We start from the raw sequence: 19,599 nt of genomic DNA, 5'->3' as shown, positions 1-19,599 counted from the left end.
CACTGAGGTTGCACTTCCCAGGGGCTGCTTCTGGTCAGTGACAGAGCGTAAGAGGAATATCAAGTGATACTCATTCTGGGGAATCATGGAACTCCTCTGATGACTGTCTTTAGTTTGAAGACTCCCTGAAGCTGCTGACATTTCCTTAGACAGTATCATTGTCAAGGACATTTCCCTTCTTCTCTCCCATTCACAATACAGTCTGAGTACTTCCTAGCTTTAAGTACTTCCCCTCATCATTGTATCTCAAAGAAGAGTTTTCTCTAACTAAATAGTTGCATGTGTCATCTCATCTTGGTTTCTACTTCTTGGAAGACCCAGAAAATAATACTGAAATTGGTCTGAGCAAATGAGCATTAAGATGGGGATTTGGGACTGGTTAACCCACCATTGGGTAGGTGAAGGGGATACCATCCTAGTTAATATGTGGGAATGGATAGTTCTTGGTACAATGCGGCAGCTTGATTTCTAAAGATTTCACCAACGATGACAAGGGAAAATGTCCTGGTACAGCAGAATGATACAGCAGGTGTAATGATGCAGGTGTATGAAAAATAGTGGGTAACAATGCCTACAAAGACAGCAGACTATGACAATTTATGGAAGGATAATGAAAGAACTGAGGGTTGATAAAAAGGAGTTTACAGCTCAGTGTGTGTGAACCCAGAGAGTTTCAGCTATAACTTCCTGTAGTGGAATAGCAAACACAATTAAGTGACAGGCTGAAGAGTTACTTATCAGAGTCACAGAGCTCCGAACGTGTTTGAATACAATGTCAAGGCAGGTTTATTATGCATAACTGAGGGCCTTGGTAGAAAAAAGAAAACCTAAGATTCTGAAAAATGAGACAAAGAAATCTGAATGGATGACATTGAAGGTGCTGACCATTTAATCCACTTGGTTACCCCTGGGCCCTCTATGTTTGCAAAGATAGTCCATCCTTCTTTAGTTATAGCTACTCCCTCCACTGGGTAGGAAAATGCTACAGAAGCTTCTCCCTCACAAGACAATCAGCGTTCTCTCAGGAATTGCTCCAATTCTTCTTCTGGCTACTAGACCAATAGCTAGGGTTGAAACCCAGCATAACCTGGCTGGAAATATGTTAGGCCTGATATGGGAAGAAAGAGACTACATTTTAAAAATTCTAAGAACTATGGGCAGCTCTGGTGGCTCAGCGGTTTAGTGCCGCCTTCAGCCCAGGGCATGATCGTGGAGACCCGGGATCGAGTCCCACGTCCGGTTCCCTGCATGGAGCCTGCTTCTCCTTCTGTCTGTGTCCCTGCCTGCTCCTGCCCCCGGGTGTCTCTTATGAATAAAATAAATAAAATCTTTAAATAAATAAATAAAAATTCTAAGAACTAGCTGACATATTCTGCCAAAAATGAAGAAAGGACTTCTTAGATGAGATTTTGAGGGTGTTCAATCTAGGGCAACAGAATGTACAGCTGGATAAGCAAGAATTCATTGCCTTAGCTGTATTTTCTAAAGACAAGGAATATAATACCCTATTAAAACAAGGACTCCGGGCAATAGAGCAAACTTGCTGCTGGGGTGGCTTTTAGATGTCTGTTAAAAGTGATGGCCAACTCTAAGTAAAATAAAGTGCAAATACTATCATGGCAGGTAGAAGAAGAAGTAATGAGGCTGAGAGAAGTGAGCCTATTGAATAGTCATATTATGTAAGTCGGAAGACTCAAGAAAACATACCACTCACCAAGGCCATCAGAAATATGATGGTAAGAGGGGCACCAGAATAGCTAAGTAACTCAGAGATCATTCTTTATAGGCTACAGATGATGGTAGGAGGGGCAGTTACAGACCTGGGCTCTTGAACATCCATGGTGATATTGCACCTCTACTCAATAATAAAAACTAGATGATGACACTTAATTGTTAAAGCTAGTTGGCTTCAAGTGCCATAATGACAGGTAAAGCTGGAGAGAAAGTCAAGAGATTTAACCTGCAGAAAGTTATGGAAATGATTAATACAGAACGGCATTCTTAAAGGCAGAAGAGATAGGAAGCCAACCTTGCTTTCTCTTTAACATCTTCAAATTAAAAAAAAAAAAGAACAATGAACAAAAATAGAGGAGCAAGAAAGTGTGCTGTAGCAGATCCAGGGTATGAGGCAATCAGCCTCTAATATTTTCTAGTGTTGGGGAATCCAGCAGACTCTAAAATATTGGAAAAGGTGCAATATGAAACTTACTCTCAAGGTCTGGTGGAAGAATCACAATATAGGCCTCTGGGATTCTGAATGAAGTCCAGGCACAGTAGAGAATTATTCCTTGAAAATCATCTCTTGTGTGTTACTGGATTTTGGTAAACACAGAACACTTGACCGTGGAAAGCATACTGGCCATGTACCTGGAACTGACCATCATGAGCTGAATTCTGTTTGACCAACCAAATCACAATTATCAGATAGGCTGAGACATAGTCCATTGGTCATGAGAAAGTAGCCCAGACCACATGTCACCCAACACAGTTACACTATGTGTCCTTCCCCTGACTTGTACCTGTCGTTGTATGGGAGCTCTTATATTACCAGCTAAAAAAGCAGGCAGAAGTCTGAGCTTGTGGATGGACTGCCTCAGCATGTGGGTGCAAGTAAAACATGGACAGTGGCTACATTATAGCCACATTCAGGGTTGGCCTTGAAAATCAGTGGGGTGGAAAAAAAATCTTCCCATTAGCAGAGCTGTAGGCAATATACTTGGCCATACTTTTTGTGTGCAAAGGAAAGCCTAGGTAAGAATATATATAAATCTCTGGGCAATGGTCAATGGCCTTACCATTAGAGTGTGGAGGAAAAAGAATAATATCAGAGACAAAGTGGTCTGAAATAGAGGCATCTGATGGTCATATGGGAGTAGGCACACTAGGTAAAGATTTTTGTATTACACATTATTTGCCAGAAAGCATCCACTATGGGAAAGGCACTGGATGGCCAAATAGATAAAATGATACATGCAGTTGACATAGTCAGCCTTCCTTATCAGCCACTCTGATGGGCATGATGGGCACCAAAAGAAGTGGCCATAGTGGCAGAGATAAAAGCTCTATACGGGCCCAACAACACGAACTCCTAGTTACCACAGCTGATCTAACTACCGCTATCTCTGAATGTCCAACTTGCCAACAACACAGACCAATACTGAGTTCCTGATATGGCACTATTCCCTGAAGAATTCAATTGGTTAGTCGATTACATGGCCCCATTTATACCCTGATTTGACTTACAAGGGTACATAGTTACCCTGGGCATAGGTTATCTTTTCTGCCTGCAGATCTTTAGTCAGTACTGCTTTCCAGTCACTAACAGAACACCTGACCCATAAGCATGGGATCTTATACAGCACAGGATCTAATTTATAGGTCTATTTCATAGCAAATAAGTATGGGAGTGGACCCATGGCTACGGGGCCCACTAATCGTAACATTTACTGCACAACTCAGAGTGCCAGCCTCATAGCATGATAGAATAGACTCCTCGGTGTGCAACTAAGGTGCCAATACTGAGGAAACAATCTGAAAGGATAAAATATATTTATCAAGATGGAGACCCCTATATGGTGCTTTGTTTCCAATAGGAAAGGACACATGGTTCCAAAAGAGTGGCCATTAATGACTCACTGGAAGATCTATGCTTTCTCTCCTCACAATCTTGAGGTCTGCCAGGGAATAATGAAGAATTCTACCAAGCTGTAAGTTAATGGCTACCATCTGGGAACTTGGTACTTCTCATGTCCTGGGACCAACAGGAGAAAACAGGAGTCACCATACTGGCAGAGGCCATTGATTTTGATGAGCAGAATGATGGAAGGCTGCTTGCACAATGGGGACAGGGAGGAATGAATGTAGAACCCAGGTGACCCATTTGGATCCTAGTACCCCCTTACCCCACTATAAATGTGAACAGTCATGTGAAGCAACCAGGACTGTGAAGGGTATGATAATCAAAAGTTCAGATATTTCAGGGATGAAGGTTTGCTTCATACCACCTGGCATGTCATCAGGATTTGCTGAGGGACTCTCTCAGGATAAAAGGAATTTAAAAGAAGATGGAAGAGTAGTGGTTACAGCCCGGGAACTACTGCAGTGATGGGAGCTTTAGTTCATCCCACTAACCTCTCTCTTGCTCATTTTTGTTCAGGAAGAAAGGCCTGTGGAACCCACAAAGGATCTGCTTCTGGACCTGTATGAAGACGTAGATCTGAATGGTGCAAGGGCACAATGTGGTGTCCACCAGGATGAACTTTGCAGACCCAGCACTGCAGGGAGTATAATTGACCATACGCCCAGCCATTGTGCTCTGAAATCCAAAACTTCATTTATGCTGAGATCATGGTGCTCCTTGGGCTGCTTCCAGCTGATGACTGAGAGTGGCTGGAATGTGAAGGCAGAGTGATTCCTGGGAGACACGCGACACCTCTGATAGGTAACCCCTGTTTGAGGGCACTCTCTGACAGCCTTGTCAAACCTCTTTTAGCCTGCAGGTCTGTCTAAAACATTGCCAACCAATGCCTTCTCCCTCTCCCCTTCACTTAGGGTCAGACTGGCTTGTGGTTTCATGACACCACCCTCTTCCAGCTGCTCCACATCTGGTCAATTTCTCCCACTTACTTGCTACCAGATTTCCCACTCTCTTCTCTGCCTTCTTTTTACCCATTTAAATTATATTCATTACAACAGATGTCTGACCAAGGTTGAAATGTTTCCAAGAAAATTCATTTTACTCTTATTACTAACATCATTAGGAAGGACTTTTGAATGGTTAAAAATGCCAGTGAATTGTTTGAGAAGCTGGAAGTAATGCCTCTGGAAGTCTTCAAGTGAAGGTAATCTCCCCAGTGTCCTCTAGTTTTCATAGCCAATGATTCTAAGTCTTCCCCATATAAAATCCCTTGGAGACTCTCTCTTTTAAAAAAAAAGGGGGGGGAAATAATTAGCCAAAGATGCTTCTTTAATAGTGTAGAGAATTGAGAGCTTTTGAAAGTCCTTTAATCAGGTTATTATTATTTACATTTCTTTATTTTGTTCTTCAACAAAAAGTCAAAGAAAGATAAACTTCAGTCTGTCAGGATTGTCATAAATTCTGAATCATCAGTGTCAAAAATAATGCTATTTTTTTACACTAATAAAGTTGTTCTCTTGTGGTTGTTCTTATGTTTCCTGAAATGAGACTTTTCCAGAATTCAGAATTCAAAAAGTTTAGCATAGTTTGCTTTGAATTGAATCATACCTATCAAAGGTTTTCAATGTTAATATTTTTCTGTCAATCAAAAAGGTAAAGTTTTGGGGAATCATCTATTTTAGGTCATCATCAATATGAGCAGAAAACAACAACAACAAAAAAGATACACGACTTTTTCCTTCTTCAAGCACATTTTTTTTAAATCATGGTGTCATATCTGCTATTCCACTTACCTTAAAATGAAAAAGTCTCCATGAAATAAGTTAAGAATTCTGGGACTTAGTCATAATTTATTTCCTTTATCAGGTATCTCTTCTCAAAGTGCTAAGTCAAAAATAAACTTTATAATACTTTTATGTTTGCTGAAGCTGTTGTCGTGATGACAAAAATTACTTCTAACTATTCTGAATTACTTTAATTTACTACAAAATTTACATGACTTTTTCTTTCTTAACCAAACATATCAATCATTGTCAATGCAGCAAAAGTTAGTAAAGAAATGTTGTTCTTTTAATACAAATCTCACAGGTGACAATGATATTTTTAAAATGTATATAGAAATTATTACAGTTTATAGAAATACAGTTTTTCAGATCCAGATTAAGTAGTATATATAGGGTATATATATATATATATATATATATATATATATATATATATCATACATATGCCATTAAAATGTTATTCTATATAATATATATACACACACACACGTATCTGTATCTATCATGATTTTTAGGTGTCAATTTATGGCATCTATTACAACACATGGATATACATTCTGAATTTCTCAGTTGACAAAATAGACTGGTCATTCGTATTTTTTCCTTCCATTCTTTTTTCAAGAGTCATGTAATACTTAAGGTAGAGAACTATCTAGCATAACATCAATTTCCTTTGCATTACCTTCTTGATTTCCCCGTGAAATGAAGTCTTGTGCTCCTTCCAGAACAACTCCAAAATTTCTTGACATTCCATGTACTGTTTTGATTGTTTCTGAAATAATTCTTGGGGCCCATAATATATCTGTGCCTCACATCTAAAGATACATTGTATATATTAAAGTTGATTCAAACACTTTCCAAGAAAAACTTCAATATGCATGGTTATAAAACTTTAACTGTTTTTATGTTTTGCTTATATGTCAGTTCTATAAGCCCAAAATTTTTACAGCAACATACTTTATTCAAAGAATGATTAATTCAATGTTGTTAAAATTGCTTCTGTCTTCCCAAAGCAAGCAGCATTATATTTTTATGCAGGAGAGTAAAGATCCTAATGTAACAGTAACTCCTTCTCAACTCCCTCCCACAAAACACACACACACACACACACACACACACACACACCATCTTCTTCTTGGAGTTAAAAGTGGATATTTAAATAAATGCATTCACTTTCCCTCTTCCATAAGATCTATTAAAATGAAAGAAGGAAAAGGTGAGAGGTCTTAGTAATTAAGAATCATAATACATTTCTGGAAGATATGAAGCAGGTAGAAAAAATTGAAACAAGGGACAATATTCCCTAGGGAATGTGAAGAGGAAGTACAGCCAAAAAGAGAGCCTTCTTTCTCTTTAGAATCTCAGAGCACTGTGTGAGAAAGGCCAGCTAAAATGGGATTGTTTGGAAACTGAGTACTAAATATGCATTAACTGAACATCTACATAAGGAAAACTGACTGACCTAGACACAAATTATTTGCCCAATTTGGGTGCAAAATGCCAAGCAGGTAATAGTCTACCTTTGACAGTAAATATGTTAACAAATTAAGTTAAATCTGAAGTGTCCTCTTTATAAAAATTGAAAAACCTGAGTGTCTTAGTTCAGACTGCAGTAACAAGGTACTGTAGACTGGGCTTATAAACAATGGAAATTTATTGCTCATTGTTCTGGAGGTTAGAAGTCTGTGGTCAGGGTGCCAGCATGGTCAGGTTCTGGTGAGAGCTCTTTTCCAGGTGTGGACTACTCTTTTCTTCATGTAAGGGCTTTAGAAGGAGAGCTCCAGGGCTCTCTGGGGTCCCTTTTAGAAAGACACTAACTCATTCATGAGGGCTCCACCCTCATGACTAATTATTTCTCAAAGGCCTTACCTCCTAATACTACATTTGAGGGTAGGATTTCAACATATAAATTCAGCCCATTGCACAGAGATCAATGATTTTTGCATTTTGATGACTTCAGAAAATTAGTAAATTCTTTGCCTCAACACCATAAAACAACCAAGCTTTTTAATAAAACTAAAGAATTGGTCATTCTGACTGCTTCTATTCTTTCTTAGATTTGCTCTATGAGGGCAGCCCCGGTGGCTCAGCGGTTTAGCACTGCCTTCAACCCAGGGCCTGATCCTGGAGACCCGGGATCAAGTCTTACATCGGACTCCCTGCATGGAGCCTGTGTCTCTGCCTCTCTCTCTCTCTGTGCCTTTCATGAATAAATAAATAAAATCTTAAAAAAAAGATTTGCTCTATGAAACAGCTTTTGATAGAGTCACCAAAGATCTCTATATTTTAAAATTTGATAGTGAAGGATCTTTTTTCCTTTTTTCTTTCCTCCCTTCCCTATTCTTTCCTTCCTTCCTCCTCCCCGCCCCCTCTTTCTTGTGTGCCTTCATAATTGATCTCTCCTTTCTTGAAACACCTTTCCCATTTGGCTTTCAAGACTCCATGATTTGCTGATTAACCTGTTACCTCACTAGCTGGTCATTTTCAGTGTTCTTGGCTGGATTCTTCTCTTGCCAATTACTAGGCATTAGTGTACCTCTGAGATTTCTTCTATCTACATTCTCTCCATAGATGATCTCATGTGGTCCCATCCAACAACACAGTTGTGGAAAGAAATGTTTTAAGTCACAGCATTTTGAAGTGATTTGTTTCACAGTAATACCTAACTGAAATATAGGATTAACAAAGGGATTACATATATATGCATTTGTTTATTGTTATAAACACAGATTCTAAAATATAAAACTGCAGTATTCTATACAGGTTGTCTTGCAAATTGCACTTTATCATTCTCACTTTTTTTAAAGATTTTATTTATTTATTTATTCATTCATTCATTCATGAGAGACACAGAGAGAGAGGCAGAGACACAGGCAGAGGGAGAAGCAGGTTCCCCACAGGGAGTCCCATGAGGGACTTGATCTGAGGATCCCAGGATCATGCTCTGAGCCAAAGGCAGATGCTCAACCTCTGAGCCACCCAGGCCTCCCGTCATTCTCACTTTTTATAAGTGTTTTTTAGACCATCAAATATCATTCATAATGGCTCCATACGGGATGCCTGAGTGGCTCAGTGGATGAGCATCTGCCTTTGGCTCAGGTCATGATCCTGGGGTCCTGGGATTGAGTCCTGCATCAAGCTCCCTACACAGAGCCTGCCTCTCCCTTTACCTATGTCCCTGCCTCTCTCTCTGAGTCTCTCATGAATAAATAAAATCTTTAAAAAAATGACTTCATACTTTGTTATTTATATGTATCCACATTAACTTAAATAATACTTTGTTGTTGAAGATTGAAGCTGTATCCCATTTTTTACTATTATAAATAATCATTTAATAAGCTTCCTTAAAGCTAAATCTTTGCACACCTTGATAATTAATTCAATAAATATTTGGAAGCAAGGTTGTCAAATCAATTAAGTACAGTCAATACTTTTGCCAAGTTCCTATGAAGAAAGTTTATAAACATATAACTGAAAGTTTATAACCATGCCTGAAAACTATATATATCACTAGTGCTTATTGTCTAACTTAATTTTGGGTATCTGGTCTTTTTTTTTTTTAAGATTTTATTTATTTGAGAACGAGTGTGAGAGAGAGCACAAGTTGGGGAGGAGGAGAGGGAGAGGGAGAAGCAACCTCCCACTAGGCAGGCAGCTCAACACAGGGCTTTATTCCAGGACCCTGGGATCCTGACCTGGGTGTAAGGCAGGTGCTTAACTGACAAGCCACCCATGCACCACCACCCCCTATCTTGTCTTAATACCATATTTTTTTTAAAAAAGTATTGAAAATTGAACCTGTGGTGTTGAAAAAAATCACTAAAAGGCAAAAAATTTCATCTTTATGATGAATGATAGAATTTTCATTAAAGATAAACTGTCTCAGAAATTGAAGAAAATGGCACTTGTAAATTAGTTTTAACAAAACTTGAATGCAAAAGAATTCTATTACAGGAAAATTTCTGGAAATATATAAATTTTATTGTAACTTCTTTTAGGTCCTGGATTCTTTTTTTATTGAAAAAAAAACATATTTATAGGTGCTTAAGACTCAGTGTAGCTGCTTTCCTGACATACACTAATTATTTCAGTAATACTATTAGTTAAAGAGTATCTTAGGCTTGCTGAGTTACCTTTATTAGATTTAAAAAAAAACATTTGGCAGGTCTTTAATACTGATATTTTTAAAAGTTTTATTAAGGTATATTTTTTTACATAATAAGTTATATATATTCAATATACACAATTTTGTTTTGATATATGTATGAAACTGAAAATGTTACCAAAATTGAGATAGTAAACATATTCATCAATCCAAAGAAGTTTCTTTGGTTCCCCATCTAATGTGCCTTTCCCATCCCTTTTAGTACCACCGCCATCCCCGCCATCCTGGGCAACCACTTTTCTGCTATCGCTATAGATTAGTTTACATTATGTCGAGCTTTATATACATGGAATCATACATCATGTCTGGCTTTCTTTACTGGCATAATTATTTTGCAATTCATACATGTTATTGTCTATACAGTGGTTCACTCAATTAAATTATATAGTCTATCTTCAAGTAATATTATACCACTTCATGTATAATGTAAGAACCTGACAACAGTGTACTTCAATTTTCCCTTCCTGACCTTTACCTATTGTTGCAAGATAGTCTACTTATACATATATATAATTCCACATGACATTGAAATTGTATCTTTTAAACAGTTGTATATTTTTAAGTAAGTTTAAATAAAAAGATAAAAGTATTTTATTTGTTATTTATCAAAAAAAATTTTATATTTACATATTTACCATTTCTGATGTTTTTTATTCCTTTGTGTGGATCAATTATTCCTATATAATTTTCTTTCTGCCTAAAAAATATTTAACATTTCTTATGGTGTGGTTTAGCTAGTGATGAATTCTTTCTGCTTTGTATGCCTAAAATGTTTTTATTTCAATTTCATTTTTGAAAGGTTTTCCATTGGGTATAGAAATTTAGGTTGTCATTTTTTTTTAATACTTTGAAAGACATTGATCCATTTATCTTCTTGTTTTACAAATAAGAAGTGTATTGTCCTCCTAGTCTTTGTTTTCCAGTATATAATGTGTCATTTATCTCAAGCTGGTTTAACAATTTTCTCATTACCACAATTTTTAACAATTTAATTATGATATGCCCTGGTGTAATTTTCTTTATGTTTCTTGTGCTTGGGTTTTGTTGAGATTTTTGGATTTGTTGTTTATAGCTTTCATATCCCCTTCAGCTATTGCAAGTCCACATATATTAGTCCACATAAAGTGGTCCTATAACTCACTGATGCACTTTTCTTTATTATTATTACTTTTCCCCTCTGTTTTATTCCAAATGGTATCTACTTTTTATGGCTTAAGTTTACTAATCTATTCTTCTTCAATGTCTAATCTTCTAGTCATCCATTTCAGTATATTTTTTGTCAAAAAATAGAGTTTTCATATATAGTAATTCATTTTGTAATTTTTAATAATATCTTCTATGACTCTGCTTAAATTAGTATGTACATAGAATATATGAAAGAGATGTAATAACTTTTCTGTCTTTGCCTAATTTAACATCTGTGTCAGTTCTGGGCTGGTCTCAGGTGATTGGTTTTTCTTTTCCTCTTCATGGGTTATAACTTCCTGCTTATTTGCATGCTGATTAATCTTTAATGGATTTGAGACATTGTATCTTACATTGTTGGATGGCAGATAAGTTTGTATTCCTAAAAATATTCTTAAGCTTTCCTTTGGGAGGCAGTTAATTTTTAGAAATGATTCCAGTCATTCTGGTTTTGCATTTAAAATTGCTATTTCAGAACCAGAGAGTGTTTATCTAGGATGAATTATTCCCAGCTAGTGAGGTAAGACTCTTCTGAGTACTCTGCCCAATTATGAGCTTTTCTAATCTGGCTGGTGGGAATGGCAGTATTGCCAGTATTTATGAGTGTTGGGCATTGTCTCTTCTAATCCTGTGTGCGGCTATTTCCCAGGGCTAAGGTATTTTCCTCAGGTGCATGCCCTGATGTACTGACTGCTTAAGAGGAGCCTTCTGCAGATCTCTGTATACAGCTCTCTCCTTTTCTGAACTCTGTTATGTGAATGTTAACAACCTTGGTCCCCTGGACTTCCATTCCATCTCATTTCAGGAAAGCAAGCAGATGCCTATGTTTTCTTTCTCTGTGTCATTATCTGAAAACTCTCTCATGGCATTCACCTGGGGTACCACTGGTTCACCTCATTTGTTTCCCGTCTTTCAGAAATCAGTCTTTCATTGACTGTTGTCCAAGTGTCTTATAACCATTATTTCAAACATGTTCTTCTAGTTTTAAATGTTTCTGCAGGAGGGTAATTCCAAACCCTATGACTCCATCTTGACCAGAAGTGAAAGTTTACACTAATATTTTCTATTATTTACTTCACTTTAACATTTTACTTTCTAGGGCTATTAACTACATGAAGGGATATGGGGGGTGGGGAGCATTACAAACTCATCTTCATAATGTACTGCTTTCATTGTGTCATTCTGTCCCAGAATCCAAAATGGCTCTTTTAGCTCTAAGTTAAATATCGACACAAATGCAAGCCAATAAAGTTAGTTATATAAAGAACTAAAACAGGGTTTTTATTGTTTACAGCTTTCTTATGTACTAACTTGATCCAAGGATACACTTAATGTAGAGGACTGGCTAGACTATATAGTCTTTATTCAATTATCCATGACTAAAAATGCTGTCAAACAAAATTCTTACAAGAATTACACAAGAAGTTGTAGGTTGTATTTGCTGAAAACAACCTAGACTCCAAATAATCCAAGTGGCAGTTGAAAGAATATTAACTCCCACAAATGTACAACTTAAGGGCTCTAACCAAGACATTTGCCTATATAGTTAACCACCTCACTTATGTACAGAATGAGAAACTGTTTTAATCTGTTACAAATAAAGAACATCTTTCCTTTCACATTTACAATAGGAATGGTGATTTTTTTTCCACCACAGTGTTTGCATTTATAAACCTGTATCTTCTCTCTAAAGTCTATGTATAAACATTACTACAGAGTCAAACCTTAGTACCTCTCAAGTCCCTTAACACTTTTAGAAAGAGAAAGACATTTAGGAACAGAATCCTTGCTGGAGGCTTATTAATTTCTGTATTAGATAATATAACATTATTAAAGAATGAAAAAAAATTGTGTGGACTAGACTATTCAGGGAACATTTCAGAGAAAAGACTCTAACCTTAAAAATCCATAGAATTTTAGTAAACAAAGAAACTATAAGTAGTGCTTACACAAAAGTAAAATTACTAAAATTATTATTATTTGGTTTATTACTCTATGCATTATTCTCAGAGCCAGATTTCAGTACACTCTAATTATATCTTAATGGCTAATTCTGCATATACTGGTACAGAGTTGTTTTGGAATTTATGTGATTTGGTCAGAATATGTCCCTTCTTTATATGGTGAAATCAGCAAGTTAATGTTTTTCAATATGTCTACATGGACAAATTGTACTTGATCAGTGCCTTTAAAGATTACCAATAGCGTGTGTATCGGTCAGCTATTTCCATAGTAGTGCTGTAACAAACCAGTCCTAAACTCCTCAGTGTCCTAAAATAGTAATAATTTTTCTGTTTATCAGTCTGCAGGATAGCTAGAGGTCAAAATGTTTTAGGTTGGATTTGACTGGGCTTCATACTAAACTTCTATATGTCTGTAGGCTGTCCTATTAGTCTCTATTCCTCATCTTTTGCACTCTCATTTCTCTCTCTCATTAATAAGTAATAGAAGCAGGACAGATCAAATCTGTTCAGTGTAAACTATAATTTTTTACACCACTAGGAAGAGAGGGTGGTGAACATCATTTTCTCACCACCAGAAAGATTTTTTAGGGATAATGTTGATGTCTTCCTGGAATATGGAAATGTTTGCATAATTTTACCCAAGAACTTTCCATGCATCTTTATATTGTCTTTACTGTGTCTTTCTACATCTCCTGAGTCTTTGCCAGGAGACTATACACAAAACAAGATTGTTATACACAAAACAAGATTGTCTTTTTTGAATACTTGTTAACTTTATGTGTTGTAGAATTTTGTTTCCAGTGAGCAAATATCATAACACCTTTCATAGCCAAAGCCAATTGCCTCCCAAGTTGATTTAAAACATGAATGTTTTTTTTCCAAGAAACATCTCAAACTTTATAGCCTATAAGCAAATTTACTTTAGAATGTCTCCTTTTAAGCCTACAATTTTCAGATATCTGTCAGGAATAAAAAAAAAATTATGGATGGTAGAAAAATATGCAAAAATAAGTAATGGTTTGCGGTTTTTATGACTTATCAATATCTGACTGAACTCATTAAATAATCTGTATTAAGTCTTATTTAGTGCTATGAAATTCCCTAATAGTTTATAAACCTGAACACAAATGTAAGAACACTACTGATCACTTGTTTTTCTCCAGCTACATCATTAGTAAAAAGTTTCTTTTTACAAGAATCAAAATCATATATGACTTGGTTGAGCTGCTTTGGAACCATTATCTTCTATTAAGGTTTATGAAGACTGATAAAAAAAAAATATAGGGAATTTGAGGGTCTTGTGTGTAAATGTGTGTTTTGATTTTTTTTTCCAAAAATAATGCATGAAGGGCACCTGGGTGGCTCAAGTGGTTAATCGTCTGCCTTTGGTTTGTGATCCCAGCATACTGGGATTGGCATTCTGAGATCAAGTCCCGCATCAGGCTCCCCGGAGGGAGCCTGCTTCTCCCTCTGCCTATGTCTCTGCCTCTCTCTGTGTGTCTCTCATGAGCAAATAAATAAAATCCTAAAAAAATAATGCATGGAAAATAAAAATTTTGCAAACCTGCCTAATATGTAAATGTTCTGGCACTGGCCCATACATTCTCCTATTGTTAAATAAATCTTGCTGGATACCAATACAAGAAAGTAAATCTACTTTTTCCTAGAATTGTGGCTGCCACTTAAAGGTAAGGAAAAATTTATTGAAATATAATAACCTCAGAATTTTGAATAACATGGAAACTTGGAAAGATCCTGGGAAGATAATAAGGACCACTGATTTTCCAGGGGATGGCAAAACTCTCTTCTGCTCCAATTATCTCATTGCCCTACACAGATCCTAGTTCCCTACCCTTGTTAGGATCCCTCTATAAAGTGGTTGAGAATTCCTCTTCTAACAATGACTCCTGAAAACATTTTTAATTCGTCAAAGTCTATCATTCCCTATTGATTTGCATTTCCTTCTAAGTTTTATCTCTTCCTGAGGGAAAACCCTGTTAGGGTTTAAAACACTGAAACATTTTAGCCAGGACCAGTGATTCATATTTGTTCTAAACAATGTCAAATGTTTTTTATTCAGTGTTTTAGCATTGCAAAACCATAGGTAAAATATGAGACTTGGATTTTCTTCTTTTTGATATTGCTTCATTCTCCAAAAGGTGTTTATATAAAGTTGTGATTTTATGTGGCATTTGGGAGTATTCCCATTAGATTCTAATAGCCACAAATGTCCATGTTATCCACAATTGAAGTAATGTCTGAGTACTTAGGACTTACACGTACATCTTCATTCATATGGCAAACATTTATTGAGTGCTTAGTATGTTTGAGACACTGGTATTACAGATGAAAAATCAGAATTAGAGGAATATTTCTCAAGTTTTAAGAGAACAAGAAATAGGGAAAATACAAAAAGAAGATAAGAATGGAATGAACTAAGCTAATTCATTTTGACTCACACACATATATGAATTACAAAGATCCTCCTTGCTTCAAAAGCTCCATGACCTTGCTGGCATCTGCCTTGTACCCAGTGCCCAGTTGTAATAAGTAAACATATAGGTATTCTTAAGTTTATAGACCTTCTTATCCTTTCAGATTAAAAAAAAATATTTAGGATTCCCTGTACCACAACCACATAGAAAAAGTAAATTTCCACTTAAATAAGAGTATTAACACCAGTCTCAACATTCTCTTGAAGTAGAAAGGAAATTGAAGAGTTCACTCAAATACTCAAATGTCAAATGACTCCAACTCATAGGTCACCTGGAAGAGCTCACTTACGGGGTGGGAAAAGCATTTAATATTATACTTGGACTTAAAAGCACTTTCCCAAGGAAAAAATCACTAATATGAATCTTCCCTTCCGTCGCACTGAGTTACCTCTCACAAGTCAGTGCAAATACCAAGACTTTTTGCTTTGACTTTTTGTAAGTATTAGTAACAGTGTATAATCTCTCTGAGATTTCTCTTATTTTCTTTTTCTTATGATAGTCACACAGAGAGAAAGAAAGAGGCAGAGACATAGGCAGAGGGAGAAGCAGGCTCCATGCACCGGGAGCCCAACGTGGGACTCGATCCGGTATCTCCAGGACTGTGCCCCGGGCCAAAGGCAGGCGCCAAACCACTGCACCACCCAGGGATCCCTTCTCTTAGTTTTAAAAAAGTAAACCAGGGATCCTTGGCTCAGCGATTTAGCGCCTGCCTTTGGCCCAGGGCACGATCCTGGAGTCCCGGGATCGAGATCGAGTCCCACATTGGGCTCCCGGCATGGAGCCTGCTTCTCCCTCCTCCTGTGTTTCTGCCTCTCTCTCTCTCTCTCTCATAAATAAATAAATAAATCTTTAAAAAAATAAAATGAAAAATAAAAAAGTAAACCTAATTTAAGATATTGTTGCTATATTAAAGACAAGTTAATCATAATGATGTGATTTAGAACTGGTGATTTGAAATAACAACTTTCTCTACATCATTTCTGTAAGGCATCTCTTGGCCTGGGGCTATGCCCGGGACTTCTACACATAGTCAGTGTAAAAATTAAGATATATTTTTTCCAAAGAACTTACAATGCAAATATATGCCACAGATCTTCAGGAAGAGTTTAAACTATTTCAAAAATATTACTAAAAATTTAGGCACAGCAACTGTTAAGATGAAAAATTTTGATCGTTAAGAAGAAATTTTGAAGATTGATTTTTTTTCTTCCATCATCTGAATGGTCTGGGTCATATGGAGTCAGTCAAAAGAAAGAAAGGAACATAATTTAGAGAAAGTAACTATAGCTGTGTGCACTGAACACAGTACTTTACTAACAAAGCAAATGTAAAACTTGAAAATTTCTTGGAGTCCTGAAATCAATCATGGGAAAAGAAATAAATGATGATTTGTTGCTTAAATCCTTTACTAACATTATACTTTCAAAAAATAACTTGATAGTACTGAATGCTTACTCTCTTAAAGAATACACTACAGCAGCATAATTAAAATATATGTATTGCTTACAATTTACATATAATGCTAAAGTAGTCACCAGATAAGAAAAAGAGATTCTAACCTCGAGGAATTTAAAACCAGAATTGAAGACACGAACTTGAATAGATCAGTGTTAGTTCTATGACACAATAACTGAAAAGTAGTAGATACTAAAAAAAGACCACAGATTCATCTAGAGAGACATGGCAATGGTGGAAGTCATAAAAAGTTTACATGAAAGATGAGCAGAATTGTGGGGACAAGGACTGTGTCAGCTCTCCCCTAATCACTACACAAAGACTTCCTGGAAGATGTGGGGCTTCCAAAGAGATTACACTGGGGCAAAGTGACAAGATGGCATTCTCTGTGATCACATGTTATAGGTCTGGCTGGAACAATGCTGGGAACGGGGAGTGGAATGACAGAAAGGAGGGCAGCCAAGAAACTGTGACTGAAGTAATGGAAAGGTGTTTAGCAAAATGGGCAACAGAGCTGAAAGGGGACCAGAGAAACATGAGCACTGAGAACCCAAATTACAACTTTCTGGACCAAAGAGGAGTCAGTGTCTCTCCTGCTTTTGAATAAAAAAAAAAAAAAACTGAATTAGGGGCTCAGTTGTTGAGCGTCTGTCTTTGGCTCAGGTCGTGATCCCAGCGATGGAGGGATCCCATCTGGCTTCTTGCAGGGAGCCTGCTTCTCCCTCTGCCTATGTCTCTGCCCCTCTCTGTGTGTCTCTCATGAATAAATAAATACAATCTTAAAAGAAAATAAAATGAAAAAAATGAATTAGAAATAACAGAAATAAAAAAGCTGAGAAGTATTCATAAGAAATTCTGATGCAGTTTCTATTTTTAAAAATCACAAAATTCAGTGTGGAAAACATATAAAGTCAGGGCAATATTTAATATATGAACTATGTGGAAATGATTCAAATAAGAAACAAAGAAAAATGCAGGGGACTAAAAAAATGCTAAATTTGTACCCATTATACAGGACTTCCACTTGAAAGTAAAGAAAACCAATCGGGTTTAGTTGTTATAGAAAAACAGAAAGCGTTTGTTTGCTTTTTTGGTTGGTGGGTTATTTATTTATTTTTCTATTATATGCATTTCCCAAATATTTATTAGAGATACTAAACTTAATACCGCACTCAGATGTAATAGACTACTTTCCATCCACTCAAACTGAACTATCCCATTCTGGTTTATAGGTTTATAAGAGGGAGCTCTTATCCACATACTCAGCTTGCTGTGTCGTCTTTCATACTGACAGTTGGAATTTCAAAATAATCACTTCAATATAAAAATTTCTTTTAAAGGGAAAAGAGGAAAAAGAAAAGATCAAGTCATTATCAACTAGATCCTTAGATTAGAAAATTATTTTTCCCGGAACATTATTACTGTACCTCCATTTTCCTCTAGATTCTTCTGTCATATATACACATATACAAACAGACTAATAAATTAAAAATCAAGTCAGATCTGTTCTTCTGTGTTATAGGTACAGAGGCCACAACTGGCCCCACTTTCATGTGAAGACAAGAACTATATTAGACAATTAGTTTGGGGCTTGAGAAAGCAAAATAACAAAATAGAAAAAAAAGAAGAAAGAAAGAAAGAAGAAAGAAAGAAGAAAGAGAAAGAGAGAAAAGAGAAGAAAGAAAGAAAGAAAGAAAGAAAGAAAGAAAGAAAGAAAGAGAAAGAAAAAGAGGGAAAGAATTCTGACAACTTGAATTTACTTGTATTCAAATTAGGTGCATTATAGAGTTGCTTATTTAGGGGACTTAGTACATATTTACTTTTCTGAAGTTACAAGTAAAAATGTGAATCATAATTAAGAAATAGTCACTGCTCAAATTAAAGATATTTTTATTGTCTATTAGGAAATCTAGTGCATTGAACATCATTTAGCCTTTGAAAGAGACTAAGACTTGTTCTTTTAAAAAAACGAGGAGGCGTAAGGGAAGGGCAGACCATGTGAGCAAGGCAGTGAAACAAGGTGAGTGGCGGTTTGATGAGCCCTAGTTGTAGTATGACTGCCACGACACTGAATTCAGGAAATATCTGCACTGCCTTTTCTTATTCCCCTTTTCTTTCTAGTCTTTGATGGATATATAATAATTATATTTTATAAGAATGCCAGTGGTGACGGAAGTGCTTCTCCTAATGCAGAGGCTGTAAAGCTATCAGAAGAGCTTTAAGCAAATGTTATCTGTTTTACAGAAGAAATCAATTACCCACAGATTGCTTAAACCAGTGACAGGCATGGTAAGGAATAAAATGTGTTAAGTAGAAAAGTTACAGCCATCAACATGTAAGGAATTACATGATATATGAAAGCAATCACTTGTTCAATTTACCTTCAAAACTAAAACAAGTTCTTCTGCATTGGAAATAAACATGAACCTCTCTCTGAAAAGGGAACAATTTCTAACTCAATGGAAAAAGTACTGTATAAATTTTAGCCAGCAATAGTGCTATTAGGAGAACACAACCAGGTTTTCAGAGATAAAGTATGTGAACTATTTAACATACTTATTTCAAAGTAGGCATCAGTTTGTCTTCACTGTCTGCAATTCAGAATTATGTAATTTTCCAGATATGCCTGGAATAAAAAGAGTCTGCTAGAAAATATTCCACACTTCGTAACATTCTTTATATTTATATCAAACTGCAAAGGATTTTTACCCAGTTAAAAATATCTTTATTATATTTAAGTTTTAATGTTCATCATTCTCTGTTGATAACACATATTTCATTATCCATATTAGCAAGGCAAGATTCACAAGTGGGCCTTTTTTTCTGCTTAAAGAAGAAAAACAAACGTCTCAGAAAGCCTTTGACAGTTCTTAGGGAGGACATCATGGTTCAAAATGCTCATCAAAGCTGTTAA

General features: G+C 36.2%; 1 long non-coding RNA gene across 7 annotated transcripts in view; it reads right to left on the bottom strand.

Annotated features, from left to right (window-relative positions):
• LOC112923172 (uncharacterized) overlaps window positions 1-19,599 on the bottom strand; it is an 895,045-nt gene that overhangs the window by 165,842 nt on the left and 709,604 nt on the right. Inside the window, exon 8 of one of the 7 annotated variants that reach the window (XR_011997185.1) lies at window positions 6,104-6,236. The exons of the other annotated variants lie outside the window; for them this stretch is intronic. This is a non-coding gene — a long non-coding RNA (uncharacterized lncRNA). The remainder of the gene's footprint in view (window positions 1-6,103; window positions 6,237-19,599) is intronic. 7 annotated transcript variants of the gene reach the window in all.

This window comes from Vulpes vulpes, chromosome 1, assembly GCF_048418805.1.
Source record: "Vulpes vulpes isolate BD-2025 chromosome 1, VulVul3, whole genome shotgun sequence".
NCBI lineage: Eukaryota > Metazoa > Chordata > Mammalia > Carnivora > Canidae > Vulpes > Vulpes vulpes.
This window is presented reverse-complemented; position numbering and strand designations above follow the sequence as displayed.